Source organism: Punica granatum, chromosome 2, assembly GCF_007655135.1.
Source record: "Punica granatum isolate Tunisia-2019 chromosome 2, ASM765513v2, whole genome shotgun sequence".
NCBI lineage: Eukaryota > Viridiplantae > Streptophyta > Magnoliopsida > Myrtales > Lythraceae > Punica > Punica granatum.
The window spans coordinates 28,435,670-28,447,067 of record NC_045128.1 but is presented as its reverse complement, the minus strand read 5'-3'; the positions used below and the strand labels follow the sequence as shown (position 1 = coordinate 28,447,067).

General features: G+C 37.0%; 1 pseudogene; it reads right to left on the bottom strand.

Moving 5' to 3' along the window:
• Positions 1–2,723: 2,723 nt before the first annotated feature.
• LOC116193854 lies at positions 2,724–8,626 on the bottom strand (annotated as a pseudogene).
• Positions 8,627–11,398: the final 2,772 nt, after the last annotated feature.

Below are 11,398 nucleotides of genomic sequence, written 5' to 3'. Positions count from 1 at the left end.
CTGTCAATAGAGAAGAGAAAACGAGGCTCAGACCTCACTAGCATCATTGGAGAAGTAACATTCGTTTTTTCTGTTAACAAACAACAAAAGACAAACTTAAAATACTAATTTTTTTTGTTTTGGCCAAAAATGCCCAAAAAGAAATTCCTTAAATCAAATCTTAAATTCCGCAATGTTGTTTTGATTGTTTACTATTATAGCAGCCCTTTGTAACAATGAAATCGAATTACTAGTTCGCCCAAGAAAGGAGGCATGGCGTAGTGGCAGTGTCCTCGACCTGAAACCAATACGTCTTCGTTCGATTCTCTATGGTAGTCTCCCCCGTGTTCCTACACTTTGCCTCCTTTATTTATTCCCTTCTGAGCATACGAATCTCATTGTAACCAAAAATAAAATAAAAATGAAAGTACGAATTCACCCTTCTGTACCCTCCAGGAGCACTTTGTCATCTAAATCGAGCATGAGGCTGGCACGAGGTTCATTTCGGAATATTTACCTTATGAGAATGCTCATGTTAGTCCACACAAACAGAATGATTTAGTTTCAGTCTGCTGGATCTGAATGAAAAATTTTCAATAGACATATAAGCTCAAACTTTTGTGGAGATATGTCCGACCGCTTATACGTCCATTGGAAATTTTACATAGTATCAAAGCGAGATAGGCATTCATACGCATGTGTGAGCTCATACAATGTCGATCTAGTCCAGTTTCGAGACAGCCAAAAGTGCTCCTCACGTGGGCCGGGAACTAGTTGTCAGTTTGGTTTGAGTGTGGAAAGAAACTCATCGTCAATTAAAACTCCCCTCCTCTTGTCACCTAAGGTGTGAAAGAAGGCTAACTCGTGGTTATATCCTGAGCATGATATGGGCTTGCCTAGTAGTTAGTTCTTTAGGTCGGGTGTTCAGGTTCGCATGACACGTGTAAAGTGCAGTGGCAAGGCCACAAGTTGTCCCGTGAGGGGAGTGCTAAGAGTTAAATACCACATGAAAAATCTTGTTTCTCCTTTAATATTTGTTTTATGCAGTCGAAACTCACAAAAACAATTTTTTTTAAAATATTTTTGTTTCATTCAGTTGAAATATATACTTACATATAGCAGCCCATTAAGCTCTTCAATTAATACTTTACTGGTGCAAGCCCGGACGTTGCCCCAGTGTATTAAAAAATTAGCTTTAATTTATTTACGTTTATAGAGAAAACTTTTAATTTCTTCAATTCTTTTACAGAATTGCTTTTGATATATATTTATTCAAAATTGGGAATTTTTTTTTTGGAGGTGTCGTACATTTGGTTTAACTTTTTTCGTACTTATTATTTATATATAAGTTTCAATTAACATACTTTAGCTTTACACATACTAGGGAAAAGGCCTCGCACTTCTAATATTTTGCATGAATATTGCTTCTAATTGAAAGATAATTAGAATTATAAGATTTATAGTGTACTCTAATAAGTGTGTATAACTTTTCAGATGTAATATCCATTCAAAAAGACACACCTTTCTAAAAAAAAGATAAAATACAAGAGTTTATCTTCACGTATCTTGTGATAATTACTGAAATATATGTATGGACATTGAGAAGAAGAAACTAAGGGGAAAAAAAAAAAAGAGGAAGAGCGGGCGCAAGAGACGCAATGAAAAAGGAGAGGGAAAAAAATTACCAAAGAAATGCAACTCTCATGAGTATAAATTCATGCATCCCATCTGTTTTCCAATTTTATCGGATATTTTCAAAGAGACGTACGGACCTGTTTTAAATGTTTTATAAAATCTCTCTCTCTCTCTCTCTCTCTATATATATGTATATATGCGCTTGATCATAGTAGCCATTCAATTGGGACTATAAGTTTGATATTTATTTAAAAATTTTCTTAGGATATGTTTTCTCAAAATTATTTTAAAGATGTGAGTTTTTCTTAAATTTATTTGTTAATTGATGCAGGATAGATTTTATAGACATGTGATGATAAAAATAACAGTGCGTGTTCACGAAAGAGTTGTCTATATTTCCAAGTTTAACCTTCAAATTTGTGTATGAATTCCATGTTTTACTATGAAAAAGTGGAATATTTTAGAAAAGGAGAAGAAAAGTACGTAAAACTGAGTAGTAGAAAAGCAATTTTTTGAAAGTAAATAGATCCAAACAAATAAAATAAAATAAATCTATTACTAATATAAGAGAATTCCTCATATTGTAACCGTTTTCAGAATTTTGTAAAGTTACACTATATTATAAAATCACAAACCAATTTTCTCTCCTACATTCACGGAAGTTAAAAAAATGAAAAAAAAAAAAAGTGGCACTTTGTATGGCAGTTTTTTACGAAAATTACTATAATTTTTTCCTTTCTTTTCTACGTTCTACATTTTTTCTAAATTCATTAGAAGTTGTCTTTTCTTACCATTAATCCCCACCTTCATTGTCAGTTCAAGAAATGTTTGTATAGCTAAAATATATGTTTTGTAACATTCTAGTATATCATAACAAAGTAATCTCCGCTGTAAGGACTAAGGGCCTCTCATAGTTCATATTCATATATTTGTGCTTACTTTGATATGATAAATCGATTGAAAATTTACCAATATATTAAATTCAGCATCTCAATCCTATCAAAAATTGTGGAGTTTCAATTGGAACGATCCAAATATGTCCAATATTATAATGTCATTGTCATACTCACTGATTATGCTTCTAACACATGCGACCATCAAACAGAAAATTCTTCTTGTAAGCGTAAAAGTGTTTACGACAACCCGAATAGTTCCCCGGGTGCAGTTCCTCTTCATATATTATGCGTTCTATCATATTAAAATACGAAGTTCGCAGCACTGTAAATAAACAAGATGCATGACATGGAAACTGGTTTAACAAGATTGAAGCATTTTTCCTTCGTACTTCTATATTATCGTTCTGTAACCAGAACATATCTCCTCTTTATTTCTAACTCCAAGATTTGTGAGGGTCTAAATGGAGAAGGGAGATTAAATCTTGAAAGGAGTCAGAGCAGCGGTTCCATCGAGCCCTTTACCATAGTAATATTCCATGTAGTCTTTGAGATCGATGTTCCTGTAGACCGAGAGATTTTCCTCCGATATTAGCTCAGGAATGGGTCCGTAGGACCTCGATGCATTGCCCTTCCTATCTTGTGCCCTGAAGAAACATGCCACCGAAATCCTCGGGCCTTCTCTTTTGGATAGTACCCCATGACTTACGCTGGTGGTAAGCGAGTCGTTCGATACTAGCTGTACATAAATCAAAGATAACCATTTAGAGCATAACAAACTTCACAAATCTCCAGCAATTTTGCGCATTCTTGGAATTTGTTTCTTAAAAGTGAACAGCTTTCCTCTTTAATTACACAAATCTAATTGAATTACATATGTCACAGGTGGCGAATTGTATATCGGAGTGGTGTTTACTTCATTGGATATTACATGATGAAATCTGGTTAGGCCATTATTGTGAACAGCGGAGAAGATCCGGGAAAGAATTGTGATAAACACGACAAGTTTGGTGTAATTTTGAGCAGATAATTAATTATTATTAATCAAGAATACTAAAAGAGGGCCGGAGCACCTGACGTAGATCTCCTATGTTGACGATAAGAGCTCCATACAATGGAAGAACATCAACCCACTGATTTTCATGGAGGACTTGGAATCCTCCTATAATTATCTTGTAATAGTACGTATGGTCAGGAAGTCATCGTCTGAGTGGCTTGTCGAGCCGATTGTCAACTCCGGCTTGGGGCACGGGGGTTTAGTAGCGTCCTAACACCAGCAGCTGCTCTGCATATTCCATTTCCTTGAAGTAGCTCGGTTGTAATCCTAAAGCCTCCGATATCAGCTCGAAAATGGTGACCCCTGGTTGCTTCACTTGCTTGGAGTACTCTATTAGTATTTCCCTGAAAAATGAGCTCGTATTGGTTTTAGCATTTACGCGATCGATTCTCCCGATGTAGACACACTTGGAAGGCAAATTAGTATGCCGTTAGTCGGTTAGCTTAAATATATATCGCATCAATCAAGATATCGTAAAGCATCTTCCTCTTCTGTGGTACCTTAAATCTATCGCTAAGTCCATTGATTGGACTAGGACAGTAATAGAACAACGAGCAAGTAAGTCCAGCTAGTATATATAACCTGCAAACATCGGGTAGTTCTTCCTGACTGGATGGATCGGGCTCCATCACTGAAAGCAAAGTGTCCCTTGAATTAGCTGTAGGTGCCTGGTACAGGTCGAAGTTGGAAAAATAAGTAACCTTCTTGCTCAGGTCCCGCGAGTGAAACTCTCTCTTCACCTCTGAGTCCTGCTCGTGGAATCGGCGAATCCCCTGGATCATCTCATCCAGAAGACTCGTCGGGATTGGTTATCTAAAAAAAAAAAACCCATTTGTTAGACGCGTCCCTGACTGCCTGAACAATCTCAGAGCGCCGGGTGGGCCTCGAGTGGACGCCCTCAAGGTCTATCACGGGAATGCTGAACTGGGATAGGTTGTTTCTCAGGTTGTTGTTGAAACCGAGTTTTGTGCATCTACTAGTCCCTTCACACCCGCATTCGATTCATCAAACGCAATCAACTCTCCTGTTCGGACATATTCACTCTCATTTTCGTCGGCTTTCTTCTCGTCCTCAACCATTTTCTGATTTCTCCTTATCAACTCACTAACTCATTGAACCAAAGGCCTCGTTTTATAGAGCCAAAATGCCTGCAAGCAAGGTTTTTGGATTGACATAAAATGGTGGGCACGCCAAAAGGAATTTTATCCAGTCCAGGTGGAACTGGTCAGGGAGGGAGGGACGACTGCAAAATGAACACGGTAGTCGACTGGAGCTAAAGTACAGTCAACTGTATTCATTTAGAACCCTAACACAGATCCCACTGAGAAGCTGATGAGCTTCCCACGCAAAAACGACATTCATGAGAAGAAACATAAAATCCTTTTTCTTCCAGCCACGTGTGTGGATGTGGAATTTGTGAAGTTTTATGGTCCGTGAAAAGAAATTTTTTTTTTTAAGGACGAATTGAAATAAGATATTAGTGGTGATGTGGACCGGGATCAAGCAATTATATTATACGAGATGTGAACCGGACTCTTCATAACAAAGGGACTGGGCTCAAGTTCTAGCACGAACCGGGCATATAAGAATTTTCCCTCTCGACCTATCACCGGGGACAACCTCGACTCCTCTGGCCGATAAACGGAACCCACCGTCACCCCGTCTCTCAATCTCTTCTTCATCAAGTAGGTGGACCGTCCATATCATTGAACGGCCAATGCAGTCCGCAGTTATGGATGGAATCTTCCTTCCCTAATTGATTATTTAGAGCGAAATCATTAAACTCTTTGAAGGTTAATAATTCCAAAATTACCTATAAAATATTGTCCTAAACTAGAGAACATATATTAAATGTCTAATAAGAAAAGTCATATATATATATATATATATATATGATCCCAAACTGAGCACGCATTTCACGTTGCATTTGTCCAATGGGAAAAATCAGATTAATTTAAGCCATTAAATATCTATATATATATATATATATATATATATATATAATAATAATAATAATAAAGCTAAGACATGATGGGCCTAGCTAGATGGCCTAAGAATGCCCTGATCATTAAATAAGATTTTCTTTTTTAAAATTTAAATTTTTTTTAATAATTTTGATAATTTCTTCTAGTTTTTAATAGATATTTTATAATAAGATTCGAATAAAATTGAATAATTTTTATTTTTTTGATGAGATACTATTATAGTTATATAACATAATATTCAATAAATCACGAACTTTTGAATTTTTAAAATTGAATGAATATTTTTGATAAGATATCCATATAACAAAATATTGTGAAATTTTTGAGAAAATTTTATTATCTATATATATAACATTTTATTATCCTGGATTTTTTGCTTAAGATAAAATTAATTTAAGCACAGAAAGACTAATATCAAAACAGATACATATATAAATATAATTTCTATAAATACTATAAATATATTAATATATAGGGGTTAACAACCCAAAAAATCATGAACTTTACCTATTTTCTCAAATTTAGAACCTGTTATGCTTTCTGTTTGTTTTTGCTGATATGGCAAACAATTTGCTAATGTGGCATAAAAAATTCAAAAAGTAATTTACAATGCAAGGTTTATTGCGCCAAAAAACATGAACTTATCATATTTTTCCAAATCTAGCACAAATTTTTAAATTATAAAATTTTAAAAAATTCATTAATAAAGAGAAAAGTAAAAGATAAAATAAAATTCAGACTAGCATATCATGACAGGGAAAACAGCGACGACCATATTGGCCTAAGTGAAGCTCGGCAAGTTTGCTAGCAGACAGGAGTTTCAAAGACGAGATTAAACCAACTATTGTGAGTTTGCTGGGATTGATTGAAACTGAACATATTGCAGTTAAGGCCAATTTAGAAATGCGATATAAAAAGTTAACGAAGTGGAGAATAAGATACATTATATGAAAAGAAAGAGGTATATTGATCTTACGATCTTGTTTGGGTTGAAAGTTATGAAGAGTTATGAAGGGATGGGTTACGGAAGAGTTAAAATAATCCCTGTTTGGCTTTTAAAATTTTTAAGAGGGGAGGGTTATGGAGGGATAACTAATCCTACCATAACCCTTCATAACTTTTGTATTTTAATCCTATCAATTTGGGGTGTTATACAAGGATAAGAAGATCAACCGTTGAGATAACATTATAAAAAATAATTATGGGTTAAAATCTTTTCTAAATTCTCATACCATCCCATCCCACCCTTTAATGAAGTTTATCCAAACAGGGTTATGGAGAATTAAAAACACCTCTATAATCCGCCCCATTTCATCCCTCCATAACCCACTCATCCCACCCCTCCATAATTAGAAAGATGATATCCAAACAAAATTAGCTATGAGTTTTAGAGGCGAGAATAGCCTAGTCATTGTCAACTTGTTAGACTTGAACTCACAGCTAAGCTTAATGTAAGGGGCTCAATTGCTCTCCTAATATTTATAAATACTAATTAAATGAGGTATGAAAAGTTAAAAAGTTTATCCCAAAATTTAAAGCAAATTTTTAACTTGAACATTTCATATGTACATTTAATTAATTTTTGAACTCTTAGGATGACAATTATCCATGAGATCAACATATATGTTTTCCCAACAAAATCACAGTGGCTGGGCTAACCTTGTCTTTGGAACCCCCAAGTCGTAGTATCCTCCTAGACGATAGTAGTATAGCCATAAATATAGATTTCTTTCTCCCTCCTCCAATTTTTTTTGCATAATTTCTATTTTTCTTTTTGATTCTTTTTGTGAATTTTACTTTTTGTTTGAATTTCATGATTAAAACTGTTTGTACTGGATTTGAGAAAACATGCAAAATTTATGATTTTTGGCATAGTTAACCTTACACTTCATACTATTTTCTGAATTTTAATTGCCAAGTTAGCAAACCATTTGCCGCATTTCTTGCTCTTTCTTAAAATTTATCACAATTTCTCGACTTATGATGGACACAACAAAGAGACCTAAACACCTGCAAACATTCATAATTCGTCGGAAAATAACGTGCACCAGAAAAGTGAAGATCGGGCCCCGTATATCACATTGCACCAAATCAAATATAATAGATGCTTTATTCTCACCAAAAGGAAACGGTCGCCGATTTTGTTTAGCTCATAAGCAAACATCACAAAAAATCAGAAATCTCATTATTCTAAATGACATGAGTTAACAGTCTCATGACACTTGAGGATGGATGCCCAAGACGATGGTGCCATAGCTACTGCTAATAAACATGACATTATGTAAAATAAAGTCGGAGCTAAGTCATATTTGCCCTTCAGAACTTGCTTCGACCACTTTCCCATTAGGAATCGTAATCAAGAACAAGTGCTCGCTCAACTTCCTTCTTCGTTGCAATAATCACCAACGTCATGAGTCTAGTCGCACCCGAATCAAGAATCTAATCAGATAGCAAATTCATACCTGATAATCGTTTAGTTGACTCATTCTTATTGTTGAAAAGAGTCAACAATTGGCGATATTTCGCACTCGTTGATCTTGGAACAGCTGAATAATCTTGACCCGAACTTTGTCTCCTGAAATTTTCACGAGCTGTTCCCGCCATGGCTGCTGGTAGAGGTGTAAGCAAAACAACCCAACTCGTTAATAGACCGAACCCGACTAAACCCAACCCCGAAATCCTAAAACCCGAAAACCTGTTATAAAAATTCGGGCAGGTTGTAACCCCCCACCCCCCATTGGTTCTCGAGTCAGCAACCAACTCGATCCGATAAACCGACCCAACCCGAAATTGATAATTAAGAAGAAAGGGGTCAGTCAACTAAAGAAAAGAAATCCTAAATCAGACACAATGGAGAAGGCCTTGCTTAAGGCAAGAAGAGGTTTTTGTGGTGAGAATCTCTGAACACACCGTACTGTAAATCTCATGCTAGCCAGCCCATTAGAAACTGATAAAAGCTTCTCAACCTCCTCCTCTTCTTTAGCTTGTTGGCCCGCTGCATCACACGTACAATCCATTGCCTCCGAATAATCGTCGAGCTCATACCATAGCCTCTTCAATTTTGTGTAGTAGGCCATCACGGAATTACATCCCTGCTCCGTACGGCTTATTTCCTTCTTCTTCAACCGATAAATTCTCTCGGCGTTTCCTTACGAATAGCGTTCTTTTGATTCATTCCAAAGGCCCAGTGCATCATCTACATTTGCAAGCCTCACTGTAAACTTTTATCAAGAGAGTTCACTATCTAGGAGGACAGTTCCTTCTCTCCTTAGTTGAGAGCCTCTCTCTCTATCTCTTCCCTTTGTTGGAAGCTTCTGATCACCTCTCCATCGTTTTCTTCCTGTTCTCGACTAAGCTCTCCACCAAGATCTCCACTGCTGCATCCAAGATCAATTCCATCAAGCACATCAAGACCTTCATTTACTCCAACTGCTTTTGCTCACCCACCTCCTGCAAATCACAAGGCTGTTTCAACAGCTCCTCTTCCTCCATTAACTCTGCCTGATCGAGATCAAATCTCTCCTGCAACACACAACTCTCACATCACTCATTAACCTAATGTCTCAACTTCCAAATTTTGAACCATTAAAGTCCCAGGAATATATACATAACCCCAATCTCCCTGCAGTCTTACCTTTATATCCCGAAGCTACCCACAGATCAAGTATTCAGCCATTCCCTACCATCCCTCCCCCGCAACCTCAAGACACTCCTCCCCCAATGGATCACACTGACCTGGATACCTCCCTTGCTAAAATGTTCGGCTCCCAGATGTCCATGGCCCAAGCTCTCGAAATAGTTGACCTACCAACCAATGAGGAGAAAGATGCAAATGAACCCATCCCCCTCACCCTGCTCCTCAAGCCTTTCGGCTTCAAGCCTCCACCTCCAAAAACCATCATCCCTCGCCTCCTGCAGGCCTAGAATATCAGGAAAGGGGTCTCCATTACCCCTAAGAAATACGCAGATGACATCCTAGTCTGCGTCTTCAAAGACAAGAAAGACATGCTCTTTGTAGAAAGAGACAGAGCATGGTCAGTACAGGGGGCTCACCTCATGACTGCACGCTGGGACAAGGGCAAGTCGCTAGAGGAGATACCATTCGATTCTGTAACCTTCTGGGTCCAACTGAGAGGCATACCTCTGGAAATGCTATCTAAGAAAAACATCACCAGGTTAGCGGAAAGAGCCGGACAAGTCATCGAAATAGACTGGAAGGACTCCCCCTCCCTCCCTAAGTGGTATATTGTTAGGAATTGGTGTATGCTCTAGAGGCAATCTATCATCAGTTCTGTAATATGATATCTGTTTTATTATAATACGAGGCATTTCTGTTATTGTGTAGATTGCGCTAAATATGATTTTACACAATAATGTCCTTGGAATAGTATGTTCAATAGGCATCAAGTGTGACTTGATTGTGAGATCATATAATTACCGAACATTATTCCTAAATGTCCATAGTCAAAGTATTATCGTTAATTAGGACAACGATAATACGGTTAGACTAGTGTGGGTGTTGATTGATGACCAAGTCTTACAGGTCATGGATATGGAGATATCGAATCACACCACATGTATACATTAAGAGTAATGTGTATTGTACTGACCCGCCATGAGATTGTTACATGGGTTGTTACGTGACTGTCATTAGCATATCTCAAAGTGACTATAGTATAATGGTCCTTTGACTTGAGGTCACCATGGATTCCTACATGTAATGTCATATACTTTGATACTGTCAAACGCCACCGTAACAGGCTGGTTATAAAGATAGTTATTGGATATGCCACAAAGCATGGAAAAGAATGTGAGTGGCCAAGATAGGATTTGTCTCTCCTACGAAACGGGAGCGATATCTCACGGCCACTTGGTGGTTAAGTCTAAAAGTGTATGCATACCCAAATGAGTCGATATAACGATATCGAGCTCATTTGTTCTGATAGACTTACGTGGTAAACCAAGAAAAAGAGATATTGAGCCATACAAGGATGTCATCGACCATGCCTTGGGCTCAATAGAGATATAGAGGACAATAGATTATATTACACAGTAATATAGGTCACGAGGTTCGTCGAGAAATTGACTTTCCGATTACTTGAGTAACAGTGATGCATTACTAGATGCCGCTCACTGTTTGTAATATTGAAATAGAGATTTCGATATTACTGTCAATGTAATTAGGAACCTACAGGGTCACACACTACGACTAAATTGACGAGATATTTTAAAATAATAAAATCGTCTAATTAAAATTAGATGATTTATGGTGTGACCGATTAATCGGATATTTAATGAGATTAAATTTGTCGATTAATTAGACTCGATTTATTAGATTAAATGGACTAAATTGATGCACGATTAATACGGTGACACATGGGCCAATGGTTTAATGACATTTATACATACACATGGCTTGTGGAAATCTATTTTTGGGTTAATCCTACATCGGTGGGACAAGCAAATTGCCCCCTTCCCCAAGCCTATATATATGTGTATATATATGGCAGTGTATGTGTATGCTTATATATATATATATGAGACAATGTATGCATATATAAGTGTACGCATATAATTGTAGGAAAAGTCAAAGTTGAATTGTTCAACTTTAATTAATCCTACTAGTTTAATAAATTTCGAGTGTCGCATCGGTGTTTCTTTCGAATATTGGTCGCTAGCACCGCCGATCTCGAAAACTCGTCGACAAAGTCGGTGTGGATACCAGTAGAGGCGTCACGCGTGGGACGCTTGGTCAACAACTTTAAATATTCTAGGTACGCTTTTATTTACTCTTATTCTTCTAGTAGGTCTTGAAATTAGTTTCACGGGTAGGAAATTTTGAATTTCTG